Source organism: Scyliorhinus canicula, chromosome 15, assembly GCF_902713615.1.
Source record: "Scyliorhinus canicula chromosome 15, sScyCan1.1, whole genome shotgun sequence".
Classification (NCBI taxonomy): domain Eukaryota; kingdom Metazoa; phylum Chordata; class Chondrichthyes; order Carcharhiniformes; family Scyliorhinidae; genus Scyliorhinus; species Scyliorhinus canicula.
Genome location: NC_052160.1, coordinates 111,249,074 through 111,271,808, shown reverse-complemented (window position 1 = coordinate 111,271,808; position 22,735 = coordinate 111,249,074). Strand labels below are relative to the sequence as shown.

The 22,735-nt window shown below is 39.1% G+C and overlaps 1 protein-coding gene across 1 annotated transcript in view; it reads right to left on the bottom strand.

Moving 5' to 3' along the window:
- LOC119978038 (diphosphoinositol polyphosphate phosphohydrolase 1) overlaps positions 1–22,735 on the bottom strand; it is a 68,705-nt gene that overhangs the window by 44,733 nt on the left and 1,237 nt on the right. The gene's annotated exons all lie outside the window — the stretch shown is intronic.

Here is a 22,735-nt window from a genome sequence, read left to right as displayed (position 1 = left end):
AAAAAGAAAAAAAGTCAAGATTTCCTTTGGCATAGCATCTAATAGTGCCTGCCATGAGCCAGATTTTCCCTTGCATGTTTTAGGTTGTTGGAAAAAAAATTACATAGCAGGATGCGGAGAGTGCCAGCCAATAATATAGCGCCAAGGGACCTGAATGAACAAAACAAGTAATTGTGTTGGGTGGCATGGTAGCGCAGTGGTTAACACTGATGCCTTGCAGCACCCATGACCCGGGTTCAATTCCAGCATTGAATGACTGAGTGTTTTTTCTCCCACAGTCCAAAGATGTGCGGATTAGGTAGATTGGTCGTGCTAACAAATTGCCCTTAAATGTCCAAACGGTTAGTTGGGGTTACTGGGCCTGGGTAGGGTGCTCTTTCAGAGGGTCAGTGCAGATCTTCTGCACTATAGGGATTCTATACATCTCCTTAATCTATCACATTGAAGGATTGCAAAATTAAGTTTAATGACAGTGAAGAAAGTGGGTGGCTTCACTGTAGAGAGAGAGAGAGAGAGGGGGGGGGGGGGGGGAGAAAGCGAGACAAACATAAGTATTTTTCCAATGGTTTATAATAAATTCATTAAACCTTTCCTTTCTCATCTAGAATCAACATTTTCAATGTTCTGGTACTCCAGTCTGTCAGCATTTTCTTAACTGGTTATTCAAAACTGCATGCAATAACACATTAGCATGTAAATATCTAATCCTCTCCCATGTGGCAACTTCTTAAAACACTATGCAGTTCCCAGAATAGACAGAACTGATGGAAGTAGAGGGTGGATTAAATGTTACAATATAATTTATTCTTTAACAAGAGAAACACAATGCATAAGAAACTTGCTGTTAACCACCTCCAACTAAAATATTGTTCTAAATTCAAGTTTTGCATAGCAAAACAAAATTTAAACATTGCTTAAATCACCTCAATTTCATTTTTGCAATTGTTTATAAACACATCAACAGTGACACTCCTACAGTGACTCAGAGTTAAATATACTCACCCGCATCCCACTGTACAATACAAAATAGAAGTCAATGTGCTCACATTCATTAAAGGCACAATAAGACAATGATAGTTTGGGAAACAAAATGAAGTTTCCACCCCAGTTTCTGCTCCTTGGCACTACAGTAACAAACAGCCCCTTGGCTGCAAAACCACTGGAACTTGGGTGATAAATCACTGCTCAGCCTTGCATAAGATGTGGACATTAAGGAAATGTAGCTGAACAGGCTCATATGAAACAAATGTCATCTGGAATCAGCTACAGGATAGAAGGGGTTAAAATAAATGAATGAGAAGAGAGTACAAATGAGAAGTACAGGGAAGCTGCCAACAGCAATTAAATTCATCAAGAAAGGTTGTACTAAACATCGGCTGCTCTTTTAATACAAACTTCTGAATAACTACGGAACTGCCATTTGACATTTTCAGGCATTTTTAAACAAGTTTTTTTGATAGTCTCACAGGAAAGTTGATGGCCACATTTAGAATGGTATTGCGATGGTTAGTATTCTGTTTCTGTTGAAACATACCTTGCAGCTACTACATCAGTTACACAATTTTAATTAGGCAATAAAACTCACTCATAGGAGTGCCTGCTTGAAGCGATCACAAAAAAATTCTGAAAGTATTGTGACACAATGGTAGAGTCCCTATCCCTGGGCCAGAAGTTTTGAGGATCATGTTCCATGACAGGACTTGTCGGCCACAGTTAAAGGGGCTGATAACCTGCCAGGGAATCCTTCCACAATTTCCCCACTACTGCCCAAAAGGGGAAAAAAGTGCAAAGATCCAATAAAGAAAACGGAATTCTAAGAAATGAAAACGTCAGCAAGAATCTGTCGTTGTCACAGTACTTCATTTAGATAGTCCTCTCAAACTTATTCTGGTTGCTCACTCATATGGACCTATGGTTTATTTTGTAATCTTTCCGTTAAATCCGCTTTGCTCCCAAAGATCCATTTTTCTACTATGGTTTCCAAGATTAAAGTCTCTTTTGCAGAAAAGAAAATCAATAAGCTAATTAAAGTTTTCAATTTGTTCTGTCCCTCCCTCGCTCATGATTACTGCAGGACATAGTTTCAGGACCTTTCCGTAAATAATTGTTTTTTTAGAATTTTTAATATTTTATAACCTGCTTAAAGTTACTTAATGGAAAATTAAAAATTACTTATTTTGGATATGGAACTACATGCATGGATTAGCTTGCTTTTTATTTATTGGAGACAGCGGGTGTAGCAGCTCTTACATAGTTAACTGAAATCCCATTGTAAAACTGCTAGACTCACTAAATCAGCACACAGTGTCTCCTAACAAATGGATTTAATGAACCTGGCAAGTTTTCAGAGCTCGTCTGCACAAGCCGGGGTCTCTCATAAAGAAATTTTTAATTGTGCCAATAAGGATTTCCAAGGTGCAGGTCTCATGCAGGCAGTTGAAATGTAAACCTAGTGGATTTGCGGAACAGCTGCCAGGAATACCAGTTTTCTTTTTTAAAACTGCGTCTTTCACGTGGCTGCATTTAGCAAGTCCAGCAAATTTATTTTGGGCCTTCCACTGGCTACATGAGACCTGCACTTTTGGAACTAACATTTCTGAAACTCCATTGACAGTAATATTAAATCACCTAGTTGATCCGTACATATCATAGTGAGAAAATATGCCCAAAATTTGTGCATTACTTTGCTTTAAAAAAAAATGTTTATTAAATATTTTCCATATTAAACAAAACCATCCAAAAAAAATTACTAAAATTAATACAAGAAACAAATAAACAAAAACACATGACCTTTAACCCTAAAAACTAAACTAAACCACTTAGCAGCTGACAGTGACTAGCTCCTTAAAAAAGAAATGACGACTGCCATCTTGGGTATGAACTTTCTACTGGCCCTCTAAATGGTGTAATTAACCTTCCCCAAATGTAGAAAAGACAGGCGGTCACCCAATCAAGCCGAGGCACCCAGCGAAGTAGGAGACCTACACCCAAGTAGATCTCGTCTCCGGACTATCAACAAGGCGCAAGTGAGACCATCCGCCTTCACCCACTGACTGAAGCACCGGGCAAATATGGCCACCAGCGGACATGGATCCATGTTTCAATACCAACTGGAGAACCAACTTTTTTTTTGCCCGGGGGGGAGGGGGGGGGGGGTGGGGAAACCATGCATGAATAAGAGGGGGATAGGCAAGTAAAATACCCATTATGCCTACACACAGACAACACAAAGTAGATGGAGAGCCAACAGTAAACTATTCACCATTTGCAGAACAAATCACCACGTTTATCCAATATAAAGCACACAAGATGACATCTCCTGAGATATTCAGTTTGACAGCAGGGGAAAGCTCATTAACTCACTTCCCACATCAACTTGCATGTTAATTTAGTGCTCCCACTCTGCCAGGTTCAAAAATCTTCAGCAACATTGTGCCAATATTATAAACACTAGCCATTATGCTTAAGTATATAAATAATGGAAGAAAAAGGGCAATTTAGTTATCATTAGGTTATTAAAAAAGGCTTAGACAGTGAGGCTTAATAGAATTGTAACAGGCAAATTCAATGACATGAACAACTGAACTGAAAATCTACATGAATCAACATCTTTCCATAACTCCCCACCTTTGTGATGGATCATCAAATTTACAACTCACTTGAGAATGCCAACCATATTTCCAGCTACCTATTCCTGGTACCTTCCTGTGCAGCCACAGCAAATACATCACTTGACTATTCCCCTCTTCTCATACCATGGTCCAGGGGTCCGAAGGTATCTTCTGTGAGACAACAATTTTTTGTATTCCTACCAGTCATGTGTACTATGCTTGCTGTTCAAAATGTAGCATCTTTGAAGATGGGATGGTCAAATGATAATCAGTTGTCCATTTTGTTAAATACTCAATTTTATCTGCCTGTATGACTCAGAGCTTTCGGTGATTCATTAGTTTAAGTCCTATTCCCACACTGACTTTAGTTTTTCTCTTCTCACAATGTTCCCATGAACATCCATTTTGTAGGCACACTGCAGTTTTTATTTAATTTTTTTAAAAAAAGAACATATACGTTGTTATCCTTTACAGCAGCTGGTGAGGCCAAGTCGATGCTCAGGGACTGGCGGTGTTATGCTCTGGGGGAATTAAAGTTGGGAGGGTGGGGGTAACCTCAATTGCCAGCCCTTTTCTCTCCTTTTAAGATTGTCATTAGACCATGCATGAATGAGAGGGGGATAGGCAAGTAATATTTTTACTGTGGTTGTACAGGAAATCGCCTGGGGAAAGGGAGCTTAGTTGGCAGTAAACTGTGTTGCAAAGTTAACGATCCATCACAAAAATGGAGAGTGATGGAAACTCCATCATGTAATTTGTTAAACCCTTCCAAATGTTGAATTGTAAATCCATAAACTTTTCAAATGCGCATTAGATTGGGGAACTCAGCATGTGATAGGCAGAAATTCCCACCGTGTTTTGCCGACATCTTATTTTCATTTCAAATCTAAACTGAATTTGCATTTAAATCTATTCAATTTGATCAACTTGTTGCATGCTTAACAATTTACTACTTTTAATATCTGTCTGTAATTTCTTCTTCCATCATCTAATGGTCATCTCACCCCCACCCCCCCCCCCCCCCCCCCCCCCCTCAATTTTCTGTTTTGGAAGGTCAAACCCGATCTGCCTAATTTTTCCACAGATCCTGACTGGTTTCTTAGTTACACTTGCAATGCTTGCAGCACTTGGGTTTAAAAAATGACAATATTGCTAAAGGACTGCTTTCTTTCCTGACATGGAAATGACACACCATGATCTACATTAAAATGAAAACGCTATCTAGTTCAATATTTAGTAAAATGTGCCATCCATTTCTAAACCTTGCAATAGGATGAAAAAAAGTCCTGCAGCTCCAGCAAGTTGGCTGATGAACAGAATTTACAGCATTCATTTATATTTTTTAAACACAAGTTAAATTATAAAAAGATCACAACTCAATTCTCGTATTTTAATGTCATATAAACTCAAAATCAGGATTTGGAGAAAACTGTTACACTGATTGGGACAACTGAATAAATGTTATGCACACAGAAGGTTATAGGAAGATTCAGGAATCAGCTTACAAAAAGATTCAAATTACCAAAGACAAAATATCAGCTTAGAAAGCCATATAAACTCTGCGGCAATTTGACAGGTTTCAAGGAACATTAAACTTAAAAGGGAGTTAACCTCAACTGACCAACATTGAACATGTAATATTAGTGAGGCACTCATAATACCGTGTCTGGACCTATCGCGCTTTTCAGCATTATTGCAATGTAACCAAAATAAATTAGCACTCATTACTAAATAGATGGATCTTCCAGATCACCCGAGTAATGCTTCTGCCAGATTGTTTGACCCTTACAGGGTTACAGTAAAATGCTGCAAATTCAAAAACGTGATTACCATTCTGCAGTATATGTCAAACAAACTTTCAAATCCTACACATTTCATTCCATCCCATAAAAATTTGTCATAAATATAGAAAAGTTCAGAGGGAAGTGAGAAAAGAAATAAAGGCAGCAAACATAGAGGGTGATATGGGCCAGGGAGCCAACCTAAAGAGATTCAAAATGTCTTGTATAAGCATGAAAATATTAGCAAACGTTGTAAAAGGATGCACAGAACTGATTTGAGACTAAAAAGTCAATTTCCACGTGGAGGCAGAGCACATGGTTGAGATACCAAATGAGTACTTAGCATTTGTTTTTACAAAGTAAGTGAAATACGTTGAAATGAATAAATTACCAGGACAAAATGGGATGCAACTGGGGTTACCGAGGAGGAAGTGGTTTGGTGATATTGGCACTGTACTAGTAATTCAGAGACCCAGAGCCATGCTCTGGGGACCCCGGTTCAAATCCCACCAGGGCAGATAGTGAAATTTGAATTCAATAAAAATCTGGAATTATAAAGTCTAAAGGTGACCATGAAAACATTGTCGATTGTCGTAAAAACCTCACTAATGCCCTTTAGGGAAGTACAAGTTCAACGCTCGCTACCAGATGGACGAGCCGAGCTGAGCAGCAGTTACTCCTCCGGACCCGAGAAGCTCCAGAATCGAACAGCGGCCGCTGTTCTCTGACCTAAGCCAGGTGTCCGAAGTTAAGTACAGGTTGTCATGGCCGATAGGTGTAGTTAACTAGCAGTGTTTATGTTGCATGACTAATTGTGTGTAAATAAAGTATCCTTGATCTTGAACTAACTGGTGTTTGGCTCTTTGATCGATAGCCGGTCGAAACTTGTGGTGGTATCATTTGATATCTGGTGACTCTAAGCATTAGGACATAGATAATATAGAAAGAAGGGCAACTTCACTGATTGCCATAATTGGAACAGAGCCACAGAAGGGGCAGAGAAAAGAATATAGGAAAGAACAGGCCTACATGTGACTCCAGATTCACAGCCCTCAGTGATGTCCTCAGTGATGTCCACATCCCATGGACAAAAAACTAATACGAAAGGAGTACAGGTGAAAAATGCAGAGGAAAACTGGCCACAATCTTCCTATCCTTCTTAGATTCAAGGGTTATTCCACAGGATGAGAATTGCAAATATTATGCCCTTTATTGAATATGGCTATATAAAGATAAGACTACAGACCAGTCAATTTATCTTAGTGAGCAAGCTTTCATAAACCAAAATCCGGACAAAATTAACAGTCACTTAAGTTAAATTTGGATTAAGACAGCATATATTGGTTCAGGGCAAATCATGTTTAACTAACTTGATTTGAGATTGTTTTTGATGAGGTAACCGAGGGTTGATGAGAATAATGCTATTGGTGTGGTGTGCATGGACTTCCAAAGACATTTGATAAATTTCCATAAACCAGAGCTGGCAGATTCAATGGCTTACAAAGGAAATTGGATAATTATCTGAAGAGAAAAAAAATAAATTGGAAAGTTATGGGAAAAGGGCAGATGAGTGGGGCTTGACAAGTTGTTTTTACAGAGCGCCTGCATGGACTAAATGGCCTACTTCTATGCTGCAACCATTCAATGATTCTAACTTTTTTCAATTAAGATGTGTCAATTTTGACAGCTTTTAAACAGAGAGCATTATTTCCAAAAATACAAATGTGCTCTATGCTTTATTGCTGGACATTATTTGCCCCAGACCACAGAGGAAGAGTTTAAGCAAATTGCTCTGAATAAAGAAGTGGGGAGCCATGGAACGGGAATAAACAATTGAAATAAAATTCAAAATTTAAGACATAGAATCATAGAATTTACAGTGCAGGTGGCCATTTGGCCCACTGAATCTGCACTGGCCCTTGGAAAGAGCACCCCACTTTTAACTTATCCCAGTTACCCAGAAACCCCACCTAACATTTTTGGACACCAAGGGCAATTTAGCATAGCCAATCCACCTAACCTGCACATCTTTGGACTGTGGGAAGAAACCGGAGGAAACCCATGCAGACACGTGGAGAAGATGCAGACTCCACACAGATAGAGACCCAAGCCGGGAATTGAACCTGGGACCCTGGAGCTGTGAAGCAACTGCGCTACCGTGCTGCCCCAATTGCAAGAGATCACATGCAAGTTATCAATGTATGGCTACATTTGAGTGAGCTATGAATTTATTCTTTATTTCTTTATTTATTGCAGTGATTGTTTGAAACCTCGTTTAATGAACCTTACAAATATTAAGTTTAATCTAAAAACAGGAAAAAGTATAGCACAGATTTAGAGAACATGTTTGCCGCATCAATTAGTCAAATCCTTAAACAGAAACTAAGACTGGCTGATGTTGTCAACACATCATTATATTTCAGCCATGGAACAGATGAACACAACATTAACTAGTTGAGCATTACATGAGTACCGTGTTCCTGGACCATGTCCAAGTACTGTGTTGCTGGATTGTGTCCAGGAAGTCACAAGATAAAACAAGATGTTTTTTCCAGATCTCCCCAACCCCTCGCTTAAAGCTTCTCAACTAGTTCAGAAAAATGCTTATACAAATTCTACTTTTCTGTGACAGAGCAAATCCTCCAAGGACACACTTGATTATCCTGTAACGGTTGCAACTAAACACAACACAGGAATGCAATAGCTGGAATCCTGACTTTATTTTAAATAAAGCATGCCATGAAAACAGCCTTTTAAGATACATCAGCACTAAACCAACAGTGGAAGCAAAATTCAATGCTCCAAATTATAATACTGACAATCCCGACCACGAGACATATTTTGCAAAATTCAAGGTCATTCGATTGTCAAGAGACATGTGAGCATTCTGAAGTTCTCCCCAATAAAACAGTCCACATGAGAAATGGCACCAGCAGCTACACAGTGGCCTGTTGATTTGCACTTAACAAAGAATTAATACCTTGATAGCAGGTGGATAATGAACAGAAAAGGCTTTGGAGGAGAAACATAGACATTTAAGGTTTACTGAAATTGCCAAGCATCGTTAATCACTGGGTAGCTTTTGTCCCTGGTTGGGCACTGTAAATCTATGATACTGCTACTTTACATGGTGCTGAGACAGTGCTATTGACTCTCTTTAATGATTATCTACTCGCTTCACAGAGGCAGAATTAATCATTTTCTTTGAATAGAGAGTTATTTGTATCCATTTACTTGCACAAAGATTTTAATAGTATCTATAATACTCAAGGCATCTCATAAAAAATGTGTACTGATATCAATTCAAAACCAGAGTTGTATTCACACCATGTTCAAAAGTTATCTTGGAAAATGGATAAAAAAATCTCACCAGTCACATTTCCAACTGAATAAATCAACATATATAACCTATACTGTATACATAAAATGAGACACAAATAAACATTATCTTGTTAAGTTCCATATGAGGCCAAGTTTTATGATTTTGATTTGACATTGCAAGAGTACATTGAAAGAAAATGGTGGGATCAGGCCAGTCCGGTTCAGAGCAGTTTAAAGAGCTTATTGACTAACAAGAACATTATTAAAACAACTATTCTGGAAGCCATCAGCTTTCCACAGATTCAAGAACTCTTTAACAACACTTAACTGTCCAATAATTAAGATTCCCCAGTCATTGCTACAATAAAGTCTGTGGGATTTATAATGGCAAATAAATTCTGATATCTTGCATGTACATAGAACAATGTGAGAACTCAAGATTAAAGAATTTGATGGCCAAATACTTGTAACAATCAATTTTAATGACAATTCAAAGATAATTTGCTTAATGTTTTCTCAACAATAATTGCACAAATACTGAATGACAACATAATCATAACTGCAATACATGTTCAAACCTGTGAGGTTCTTTTAAACTGACCTCAAAACATATCAGAAATAAGTAATATCAGAAAGCTAACTGTCATTTACTGGCCAGTAACTTGCAAGTATAAGCAGTTGGGCTCCTCAATCAGTAATTTATACAAATCATTTCCAGCTGCAGCCTCAAAAGCTAAACATAATGCACTGGTGTGATACTATTCCCTTATTTTACAATACCTGTGAGCATAGTTTCCAGATAAGACTTCAAGGAATTGGTCAGGATGGTAGCATATAGCACCCCACCAATATGGACAAGAATTTCTCCTTGAACAAGCCAGCTTTACTTTTATCTGCCAATCTATTTGAAAACCTGTCCTCAGGTTTAATAAACTATCCCTCATCACCGCTGACCCCTGTAAAAAAGTCTAACAAGTTCAGCTGTCAGCCTAATGATCACCTTGAACAAGGCAGGCATTTTAGCATCCAAAACATTATCGGCACTGGGGATTAAAGCTCCTACACAAACACCTCTAGAAACAGCTCAAAGTACAGGTTAGAAAGACAAATTGAAAGATATGCTATGTTTCAAGTGAGGTAGGCCAAATTGACCACATATGTGAGCCAATTAGAAGATCAGGGATATCTTTTGTAAATTATAAATACAATCAGAAAGAGAATTGTCGACAAATCTTACATACAAGAATGCAAAAGGTTATGATACAGTTGAAAGCATGGAGGATATGGAGTTCAAGGATATGCAATTTACAACATCTGATGCAATGATTTTGGGAAGATAATTTATACTTAATTATCGATCAAAAGTAGCAAATTGTTGTACAAAAAGCATGATGCAACTATTAACAAATGCTTTGAAGTTGGTTCATTATAAGAAGTTATGTGGGGGTTAAGGTTTGTGCATTTTGCTGGCACTCCTGACATATGGCATTCTTTGTTCCACATAGGTTTTAGCTAGTTTAAAAGCTTCGAGATATCTCAAGAACCAGCTCAATATAAACATCAAATAATGTATTTTAATTCACTGAGTGTAAGGAACACAAAATCTACTACACTCATCTGCTTAAACAGTGCCTCAGAGTGCTTTAGACAGACAGAAAGTCACTTCCTAAATGACAAAACTTCTGCTATGTTGCCCTCAGCTGTCACAGTTAGCACCGATATTGTATAAAAACCTCGGGCGCGATTCTCCGCTCCCCATGCCGGATGGGAGAATTGTGGGAGGGCCGGGCGACTCATGACACGACCCCCCGCGATTCTCCCACCCCCGGAAGAATCGCCGCTCGCCGGTTTTCAAGGCGACCGACAATTCTCCGACCTGGATGGGCCGAGCGGCCTGCCATTCGCGACCGGTTCACGACGGCAGCAACCATACCTGGTCGCTGCTGTCGTGAACATGGCGCCAAACGCTGGTTTGACGCTTGTGGGGGGCGGAGAGGGGAGTGAGCACCACGGCCGTGCTCGGGAGGGGACTGGCCCGCGATCGGTGCCCACCGATCGTCGGGCCGGCATCTAAAAGGGACGCACTCTTTCCCCTCCGTCGCCCCGCAAGATCAAGTCACCACGTCTTGCGGGGCGGCGGAGGGGAAGACGGCAACTGCGCATGCGCGGGTGTCATTAGGCGCGCCGGCCGCGTCATTCTCGGCGCCCCGGGCCTTGACGCCAGTGACAAGGCCCGGCGGCCGAGAATAACGGAGCGCCGCTCCTAGCAGCCTCCGAGGCCGTCGTGAAACTCGGCCGAGTTCACGGCGGCCTTCTCGATTTTCCACGGGAGTGGAGAATTCCGCCCCTCGCCTTACTCTACCGACCACAGCAGCTTTATAATGAAACAAGAAAAATCAATTCAGTCTATGAAAAACTACTGCACATTCATGCATTAAGGGTTGTCAAAAGACAACCCTTGATTATTGTTAAAAGATGAACAGAGTAGACCTAAAATATATATGCATTTTAAATATTAACTATTTTTACAATATTTTCAGCCAGGAAAGCCAAGCACTGAGAATAAAACTGATCAATATTCATGCAGGAGACTATGTTTGAGATTGGTATTAAACTAGGAAATAAAACAAATTTGTTTTTAGGGCACAATGCAAGATTTTCAAATAGACAATGTCCAGATTTTTGCACCAGACAGGAATGAACAACTGTTGCAGTTCACCCATGTGCTCTTTGAATGTTTGCCATTACCTAACCACCGTCATCACTTAATGTTCCCCAATCCATCATAGACAACATGCATCTCAAACTATTGTAGTTCCCTTTATTTAGATTCAGGAACCTAGTCTCAATCAACTACATCAGTCTCCAACTTGATGAAGAATTCTATTATATTATGGTCGCTCATCCCCAAGGGACCTCACACAACTAGATCGCCAATTATTCCTTTTGCACTACATACTACCCTGTCTGGGATGGCCTGTTCTCCGGTTGGTTAGACCACAAGGCGTTGCAGCAGAAGTAGGCCATTCGGTCTATCGAGTCAGTTCTGTCATTCAATGGGATCATGGGTAATCGGATATAATCCTCACCTCCACTTTCCCACCTTATTCCCTATGACCCTCGATTCCCTCGCTGATTAAAAATCTGTCTGTCTATCTCAGCCTTGAACATACTGGTTCCTCTGCATATCGATTCAGAAAACCATCCTGTCTACATCCAGGAATTTCTACTCTTATGGTATTGTTACTAATTTGACTTGCCCAATCTATAGACAGATTAATGTGACCCATAATGGCAAATGTTCTTTTATTGCATGCATCTCTAATTTCCTGTTTATACCATTGTTGTTTTCGGTACCTCGGTCGATGCTGGGTGGTCCATCCAGTTTCGTTCCTTTTTATTAACTTAGTGGCTTGCTAGGCTATTTCACAGGGCATTTAAAAGAGGTTTACCACATTGCTGTGAATCTGGAGTCACATGAATGCAGACCAGGAATGGAAAATGGATTTCTCCCTAATGGATACAAGTCAGATGGGTTTTTAAACAACAATCGACAATTGCTTCATGATCACCATTAGACTTTTAATTTCAGATTTTATTGAATTCGAACTTCACCGTCTGCCTAGTGGGATTCGAGCTCGGGTGCCCAAAGCGTTACTCAGCAATCTCTAGATTTCTAGTCTAGTGACAATACCAACAATGCCTCTGTCCCAAAGGATAAATTTAGTTGTTTAGCTATTAAATAAGTAAGAATATTAGGTAGGACCGTACTTCTTATGATCTAAAAAAGGTACTCTAACTGAACCACTGCGCATAGCTTTTGGCACCTGTTTGGTCAACTCAGCTGGAAGAGCAGAGACGAATATAATAAGCTACACAAAGAAAATAATACGTAGGTAACAAAATAATGATATTGCACCAACCATCTATCTATAAATGTATTTCATTCAAATTATATTTTTTGAAGCAGTAACGAAAAAAGTTAATTTAAAAAAACTTTTACTGGCATTCAATGCACAAAGATTACAAAGAGAAAACAGATTTCAACAGCCACATAAATAAATTTAGTGAAATGTTTGTTTCAGCTGCTGAGTTTCAGGACCATAAACTACTCCCAAGTACTCTGGAGTACATCTACTTCTTGAAATAATCCAACTTCACCATCAATACTTTTGGAATGCTGTACTTCAGGTTTGTTTACTGCATCAGAGAAACAGTTTTGTCAAATGCAAAACACGAGACAACATCATTTCACTGGTCACTGAAGTATCATTGACTCTGACTTACTTCAAGTAACTTAAATCATCAATAATCCTTGCTCTCCAAATGATAAAATGTATGCAGCTTTCTAGCCAATGTAAAAGCATCACAGAATTTCAACCAAAATGTTTCTTTTCTCCCACCCCGACGTTTCATATCCCTGAATATGACTGATGTGTCCCTTTCTTACCACAACCCCCTAAAAATCTGGAATTGATCAAAAATAACCTATTTGTTAATTCATTGCTTAAAAAAAAGTAAATTGGACAACAGTACAGGAAGTGGTTTGTTAGCTCAAAACGGTCAGATCAACAGTTGACTCTAATTAAGTATTAAAGGAAAAATAATTAGTAAAGCTTAACCCTCATAGATATGTTTAATAAGACTTGACAAAAAAATAATTTAGCTCATTCAAAATAGCATGTAAACCAATACTCAAATCTCATTGCTACAACATGAGCTCCAATTGGGTTAATGTTGCAAAGATAGCTCTTCAAGATAACAGTATCAAAGAGAATTGCAAGGACAGGTGTCCAGATGTACCAGAGATTTAAATATTAGAGGTTAAATGCCTCCACTAACTCACATCAACTTACAATTGATGGTTTTCAGGAAGAGGAAATGACATCCATTACACATTGTGAAAACTGAAGATCATCCCGACTTCATCCTGTAACCCCATATGAACTTTCCATATCATCAAGATTAACTTTGGAGAGCTGAGGCTGAAGAATTCATCCATATCTTCCAGTACAGCGTGTTCACCAGAGATATAAGTACCATTTATCCAAATTGGCCCGAGACCCAGGACCTGCAAAAAAAATCAGGAAAGGCCGGACCATTGGAATAAATTGAAATCCTAAATTAATTGCTTTTTAACCACAAGGGAAAAATTACAAAACTAATGAGGTAATTTCTATTTCGTTGGGATACTATGAAAATAGACCGCACTAATTGGGGACTGGCTGCAGGGGATCGTGGGGCGTAGTAAGAAATTCAACAAGAATTACTCCACAAACAGATGCACTGACAAATAAAAATACTTACACAAATTTTCTAAAGTACGGTCTAAACAGAATTAATGACCGTGATCCATGGCAAATAATTATATCCCCCACACAGAATTGACCGTTCATAAGTTAGTATGTCAGACTACTTGTGAGGCCCAAACACAGTGCACTTAGTAACTCACTGCGTCTTCAGCAACATGAATTTAATAATGCAGCAAATTTTGCTGAAAATTAGTGGGCCGTCTCCAGTAACATGAACCTTAGTAATGTAGCAGATTTTGCAGAACACAAGTGGGCCTAAGTAGCAGCCAATATTTCTACAAAAGTTATTTTCTACTCCATTGCAAGTTCAAAGAGGCAACATATAGTGTTCTCAAGATCATAAATACAACTACTATAAATGGTGAATTCTAAAAAAAAGTTGCTTTGGTTGACTCGATAAGTTTGCTAAAACACAAAGCAAGCTTGAAATGTTGAGGAATACTCGTCACAGGTTTTAAGTCAGACTGCTTTTATATTGGTTGAAGGCAGCAATCAATAACTTATTCAGATCAAACATGTAACTTAAACATAATTCTTTGAAAAATAACAGGGGGAGTAACACAGAATGCATTTGTAAATCTAGACTATTACATAGGAACATCGGATTTACAAGCAGGAGGCCATTAAGCCTTTTAAGCCTGCACTGCCATTTATTATCATATCTATCCGATTGTAAACTCAACAACACTTTTTTCCATCTGCTCCCCATAACCCGAGACTCCCTTGTCAATCAAAAATCTACATCAATCAACCTTAAATAAAACCAAACATAAATAACCCAGACTCCACGACTTCCTGAAGAGAACACATCAAACCAACCACCTTCAAAAAAAATTGCATTACTGCCTTAAAAGGAACAGTAAGAAGTCTTACAACACCAGGTTAAAGTCCAACAGGTTTGTTTCAAACACGAGCTTTCGGAGCACGGCTCCTTCTTCAGGTGAAGGAGCCGTGCTCCGAAAGCTCGTGTTTGAAACAAACCTGTTGGACTTTAACCTGGTGTTGTAAGACTTCTTACTGTGCTCACCCCAGTCCAACGCCGGCATCTCCACATCATGCCTTAAAAGGAAGACAGACCCTTCAGCTGTCCCTTAGTTCTAGTCTCCCCCATAAGAAACACCCTACTAGTATCCACCCTACCAAGTCCCTTCAGAATCTTATGTTTCAATAAGAACATCCTTCATTCTTTTAAACTCCTATGGGTTAAGGCCAGAATGAGTTGTGCGAACCTTGACTCTGAACAGCTTCTAACACAACTATACATTTATTCAAATAGAGACCAAAACTCTACGCAGTGCTCCAGATGATAAAGCTGCAGTAAAACTTCCATACTTTTAATAGAACAGAACATTATAGTCCATGGAAATGTGTCTTTGGCTTCACCTCCAATATAATATATAATCATAGTTTAGTTAAAATTAGTAAATATTTCATTTTTCCTAGCAATGGGCATTCAAAAGCGCCAACGTGAAGGGAGCCTTCAAACTGGTGGTATAAGGGGAGAGAGGGACCAGCGATGATGGCCTGAGCTTTGTTCTCAAATGTGTTAAATAAATTAATCGAATTGTGTCTGCTATCTACCAAAGATTTTACCTGCAGCATTGCCAATTCTGGCCAGCTTACTTTTGCATTTCATACTCAGGTAACCATATCACACTGTCATGTTGAATGCAAAAATACACTATCAGACCTTGGTGTCTCATCTCTAAAACATATTGGCTCCCTCCAAAACTTCAGTTTTCTAATTAAAAACAGACGCTGGCATGCCTTTTGTGATTCATGCACCAGGACAGTCAGATCCCTCTGCATCAGGGATCTGCTAAGTCTCTCCGTTTAAATAATATGCTGCTTTTCTATTCTTCCTGCCAGAGTGGACAACTTCATATTATACTTCATCTGCCAAATTTTTCCTCACTCACTTAACTTGCCTGCATGCCTTCGTAGACACTTTTACCCTCTCTTGACATCTTAGAATCCTGACAATTAGAAGGCTACCATTTTGCCCAGAGTGTGCGCCAACCCTCTGAAAGAGCACCATACCGAGGCTCAGTCCTCTGCCCTATCCCCGTAACCTCACCTAACCTGGACAACTTTAGACACAAAAGTGCAACTTTAGCATGGTCAATCCCCCAAGCCCGCACATCTTTGGACATTGCAGACACGGGGAGAATGTGTAAGTCATCCAAGGCCGGATTTGAATCAGGGTTCCTGGTGCCGTGCGAGACAACAGTATTAACCACTGTGCTGCCCTTACTTTCCCACCTATGCTGGTGTCATCAGCAAATTTGACTGCCATGTATTCTGTCCTTTCATTCAAGTTAGTGGTATAAGTCTTAAATATTGAGGTCCAGCACTAATCCTTTTGGCACTCCACTGGTTACACAAAATCAGCCTGAAAATGACCCATTTATTCCTTTTCCCTGCTTTGCTATCTAACCAACCCTTTATCCATGCCAGTATGTTACCCCTCACTACAAGATGAGTTCTTATTTTATGACCTTAGATGTGGCAGCTGATCAAATGCCTTTTGGAAATCCAAGTAGACCGCATCTACAAGATCCCCTTCGCCACCTTTTGTTACTTCCTCAAAGAACTAATAAATTAGTTAGACACTATTTCCCTTTCACAAATCAAAAAAAGGTAATTTACAGGGAACCAGATTCAACTGACAAGCTCCCGAAAGATTTTCTTAGAATTCTGACTCCACCCAAAATAGTGTGAATTTTGACTGTCCACTGCAGGCTTATTGAAAGATGATCAATTACAAAAGCAAGAATTGTGTCCATATGCAAAATCTAGTCAATTCTATTGAGTAAATAATTTCTGGTGTGCGCACCACTTTACTATTACGGCTTTTTAGGATTTGTCTTATTGAATTCAGCGCACGCAACTTTCAAAAAAATCTTTCAAGTTCTAAGCAACCTGGATTGGATACTTTGAAACCTCAAGACATAGGGACAACATATTCAATCGAAACAATATTGATTAATTCAATCTAGACACAAACCCTGATAGACCTTTGAAACAGATTTCCATAATTCATATGGTCCATAAATAGCAATTCTCGTCTGAAAAACTTCTCCTAGAAGTGCAATATGAAAAGTATATTTATTCCTTACCTAGGGCTATGCAGCTCCACAGACTAAAGTACATAAAATTGTGGAATACATACATACACCAAGCCAGGCAATTTATACAGATTCCATAATATTTTTATAAAGTTCTAAGCTTAAATACGTCACCTGTGATTCAGTTGCATTCACGTCTGAGACATAAGGTTATGAAGTCAAGTTACACACCAGGACTTAAGCACAAAAATCAAGGCTGGCATTAAAAGTGTAGTACTGAAGGAGTGTTGCACTGCTCGAGTTGCCGACCAAGGCCTTGTCTGCCCTCAGGTGGATGCAAAATATCCCAATCAATTACTTCAAAGGCCAGGGAGTTATCCCTTATGCCCATGCCAATATTTTTAACCTCAATCAACATCACAAAAGCCTGGAACTGTGAAGCAGCAGTGCTAACCACTATGCCACTGTGTTCCTTCTCTACTTCTCATGCCTATGTACGAGTAGCAGCTGTCTTCTTTTATTTTAGACTAAACCCAGCCAGGTTATTTTAAAATAATTTTATCAAATGCCAATCCATTTTAAAAAAAGGATTTTTGTTAGGTATCATATCAGACGACATACAACAATGTTGGTTAACTGGAGCGGAGGTATCTTTCACCCACAATCTGATTAAAATGGCGAGACAGGTCGGAGGAGCTGAATGGCCTAATCCTGACCGACTTGAGTGGTACTTCTGGTACAGTCAAAAATGGCAGTTTTGGTCTATCCAATGTTGTGCTGAAAGTTATGAATTTCCAGGATGGGATATCAAACAAGCAGTCTGACAGTACAGTCAGTTAAGAAGTCAAAGCAAGCAGCTGAGATGGTGTTGGGTATTGTCACAAACATATGGAAATTGACCTTGCCTGTGAATGACAAATCTATTTCAAATCAATAGCTTAATATATTGAAATATATAGATCCAATATTCCATGTCATGTAATATAGACTTTATGTTCAGCATGTCTGAATTTCATTATGTTGAAATACTCAGGATTTTCTGAACATCAATAATAATAATCTTTTAGCGTCACAAGTCGGCTTACATTAACACTGCAACAAAGTTACTGTGAAAATTCCCTAGTCGCTACACTCCGGCGCATGTTAAGGTACACAGAGGGAGAATTCAGAATGTCCCACGTCTTTCGGGGGAAAACGGGAGCACCCAGAGGAAACCCACGCAGACGCAGGAAGAACATGCAACAACGCTAACCACTGTGCTATTGTGCCACCCTTGACATAGACAAATAAAATGTCACAGTAAATGCAATGTCAAGTTTGTTTTTTCCCCCCCAAATGATGTGCAATTGCTAAACAATGTAACCTGGCATAAAAGCCATGGATCATTTGTTAAAAGGAAGTGAATATTTGGAGTTTCCTTCTTTGAAATTTTATACAAGTGGTTACAATTGTCAACTGAATCACATCCTGACTCAAAATTATTTGTACAAATCAGGAAGCTGATATCCCTTGTTTCAAGGCCACAATTTTGAATATCTGGATTTTTTGTGGCCTCTGTTAAGCATATCAATACATGCATTTCATATATTCATTTTCCCATTTCCACAAGCCCAATCCTCTGCAAGGCAACCATCTTCTTGCCTGTTTATTCCCCTCACATGGTCTAAAATTTATCTTCAGCTTACAAGCATACAGACACCCTGAATTTCAGTCTAACTTATTAACTCATCAGAATCTTCCATTAACCCGGCTTGAATTCAATTTCTCACTAGCCTCATTGTAATCGCGCTCTAATTAGAGGAGCAGCATCAAAAGCAAAGATTATACAGACATAGACTTTAGAATGCAGAAGGAGGCTATTCGGCCCATCGAGTCTGCACCGACCTTTGGAAAGAACACCCCACACCTCCACCCTAGCCCCGTAACCCCACCAAAGCTTTTTGGACACCAAGGGCAATTTAGCATGGCCAATCCAACTAACCTGCACATCTTTGTACTGTGGGAGGAAACCGGAGCACCCACGCAGGCATGGAGAGAACGTGCAGATTCCGCACAGTCAGTGACCCAAGCCGGGAATCGAACCTGAGACCCTGGAGTTGTGAAGCAACTGTGCTAACAATTGTGTTACCGTGCTACCCAAAGAGTGACAACATATTTTTGAACCCATCATTTATTCCAGGGTATCGGACTTCTAAAATTCAGGTCTTGGTAAAAATAGACAGCCAGCACAAGAAGCTTTCTTCTGGATCATCCAATCTACTGCAAGAACATCTCTCCTGTTAAATGCTAAATGTGGTAATTTGCCTCAAGAAGCCACATGGTTGCATCAGTAAATAAACTATGTTTAACACCATGAATTATGCACTGAGACAGGATCAGAATGTGCTCCAGATCTACAATGTAATTTTATTTACAAAAATTAAATCCTCTACTCTTATTCCCATCCCCCAAAACTCACGGGACAGCTACAACTGAACTACTTTGCTTATTCCTACAACCATGAATCATATCTTACAAAAGGAAAAATGCTTCGCTTACATCTTCTACCTGTATCAGCATTTGGGTATAACTTGTAGAACGCTGCCAACAAAGAGTAAACTGAAGAGCTTTTGAGATTGGAAAAGGCAAAATGTAAAAACGAATACCAATGTTGGACATTCAGTTGGATGATTATGCTTTTGCTGAAAAATATGCAGCCAAAATTTGTGAACCTTGAATGTATCTCCGACAGCATTGATCATGATTAGTCAGAACATTACAGAAATTTGGAGCTTTTAACACCATTTGCCCCTCGACAATCAAAAAGGGCAAGGAGGCAGATGTAAAAATCTCTACCATGATCAGTACCTCTTCTTCTTCTTCTAAGGTAAAATGGAGCAAGGCAAAACCTCTTAGACTGTGCACCAGACACAATGCACATAATAGAAGCAAACTTGCTGAATAAAAGGCCAGAATGTTTGGATTACTGACCAGTGAATAGATAGGCCAAAAGAAAAATCATGCGATGCTTCGCAACTATTAGGTACTCAACCACAACTGCACAGGACATTCCGTTGAATGATTACTACTTACTGAAAAATATGTAGTTTTGAAACAGTTTGTAGTCTGCTTGAACAAAGACATTAAGTACTTACAAGCTTTACTTCCAAAAACTACATAAAATGGTAGCCAGTCAAACATAAATACAACAGCCCAACACTACTGTCTCATTTATGTACACTGCAACAAAACATAAGCAAGGATTCACATAGCCAAATAAAGTGGATTTTAAAGACTAATGATGATGTGTCTGTGCAAATATACTACTTAGTCATGTTTTCATTTTGTTTGGAAAAACTGTATGGGAGGTCTGTAGCATTTCATTTTGTAACTGGCTATAAAGATGGAACTCCATTAACACCATCTATTCATTTATGCATCCATTTTAAAATACTTGCTGTTTTAATGTTGCAAGTTCATAGACAGCATTCAATGCTACATAAGTACTGGGATTCTTGTGATTTTCTTGTAGTAGACAGTCAGTTGTGCACAAAGTATAAGCTTCTACATTATGTTTCTCGATATACTTAGAGTTGTCTGTATTACATCTAGGAATGGGAGTACTGTAATTCTAGAACTACAATTCTACAGCTGTTGTTGTTAAACAGCATTGTGATATATTAGGGTTGCCTGGGAAACAAGGCCAAGCTAGAGATGAGAATGCTCAGTTGCAGAATACTCAATCCAAGGAAATAAAAATGGCATTGAGGAAAGGGACGGCAGAAAGCTAATAGTTCACAGCCTTGTATTTTTTAGACAAAAGTCAATAAGGATTTATAGACCTTAAACTTAATTGACAATTACTGCAACGTGTTACCAGGTTGCACTGTCAAATGTTTTCTGCACTGCAGATACTGAAGCATTGCCTTGTAGTCTTCTGTTTCTCAATAGCTCTACTGTTATTACTGAGATGTTATACTGTATTGTAAGTTTACTGCCAAAGGCTGAGACAGTTGAGTAAAATGGGCCATTCATTTAAACACAAAACTGCCATGTAATTTTAAACCAGCTCGCTTTCGTCATTACTGTCTGAGTTTAGGCTTTCACCCAACATTTAATCAATCACTGAAGTTAAAAGGTAGCTTCCACAAGTAAATGAGTCTACTGAAACTTGCTCTTATGCATGTTGTGAAAATGGGGCAGTTTACAATGACACATACCACGCATTTACCCACCAAACTTGTCCACTTTGAAAGTAATTCTATCAAGAGTTCAAGCACTACAATTCCACAGCTGCTGTTATTAAACAGCATTGTAATATTATAGGGTTACCTGGGAAACTTACAAGTAAATTACAGTCATAGTAAGTAAATAGTAATACAGTACTTGATCTGAACAACGATGCCCAAAATCTGAGCAGTTCTTTTCAGAGTCAGTGAATGAAAATTACATGGATAGATTACTTCACAAAGCACTCAACTTCATGGAATAGGCAGCCTGAAGCAGGAACAAGATTATAAAATACACAACCATACAATGATCAGGCGAAAAATTAAATTTGTAACAAAAATTAAACTTGGGCACAAGTTTTTCAATAGGTCAGATTAGGTATTCTGAATTTTCCCAATTTCTACAGTTTACAAATTACCACACTACCTGTCCAGACACCAAGTAATTTTCTGACATAAGCACCTTCAGTATACTGGCATTGCAAGATGGAAGCCAGCTAGGAAGAATGAAATAGATTTCATGTATTTGTTATCATTTAGGACGGATAAAAAAAACTGAAGCTCAAGTACAGCAATATGCAGCTAACTTTGATCTACATTATTTTACATACAAAAAAAAAGAATTCAGCAATCTTCTCTACCTGATGCATGGCAATGCTCTGTCTCGGAAATATTTATAGCTTAAATTCAAAAATTCTAATGGAGACCAATCAGGTTCATTATGTAACTATACCATATTTGAGTTAACTCACAAACTAAGTGAAACTCAAGTAATTTGACATTCAAATGCCAGCAGATTCCCAGGTCATCTTATGTTCCTTGTGAATTAGAAGGGGGTCGAACAACTATGTCCCTGCTCAACCGGAGTTGTTTTAAATAAAATTTAGAGTACCCAATTCATTTTTTTTCCAATTAAGGGGCAATTTAGCATGGCCAATCCACCTACCCTGCACATCTTTGGGTTGTGGGGGCGAAACCCACGCAAACACGGGGAGAATATGCAAACTCCACACGGACAGTGACCCAGAGCCAGGATCGAACCTGGGACCTCGGCGCAGTGAGGCACAGGGCTAACCCACTGCGCCACTGTGCTGCCCCTGCTCAACCGGAGTTGCAAGAACTTTCTCATTCGCAATAGCGGATGATGGGAAAACTGTAGCAATCATAATGGTTCCACGAATATATCCAAAAACCAGGGCACGGTGAAGCTAATTGGAAAATGTGACATAGCAAGGAATACAGGTGAAAGCAGCAAAGATTTGTTTTGCACCACAGAATGTACACAGGTGCTGACCGTCTTCAGAGATGTTTCCAGTCCCTTGACTCAATTTAAACCTAATATTTAATATGATACCTAAAGCAAGGACTTGCAGATCTGGTTTAAAATGGTGAACTTGCCGTTTTCACAAAATATTTGTTGACATGGAACAATTG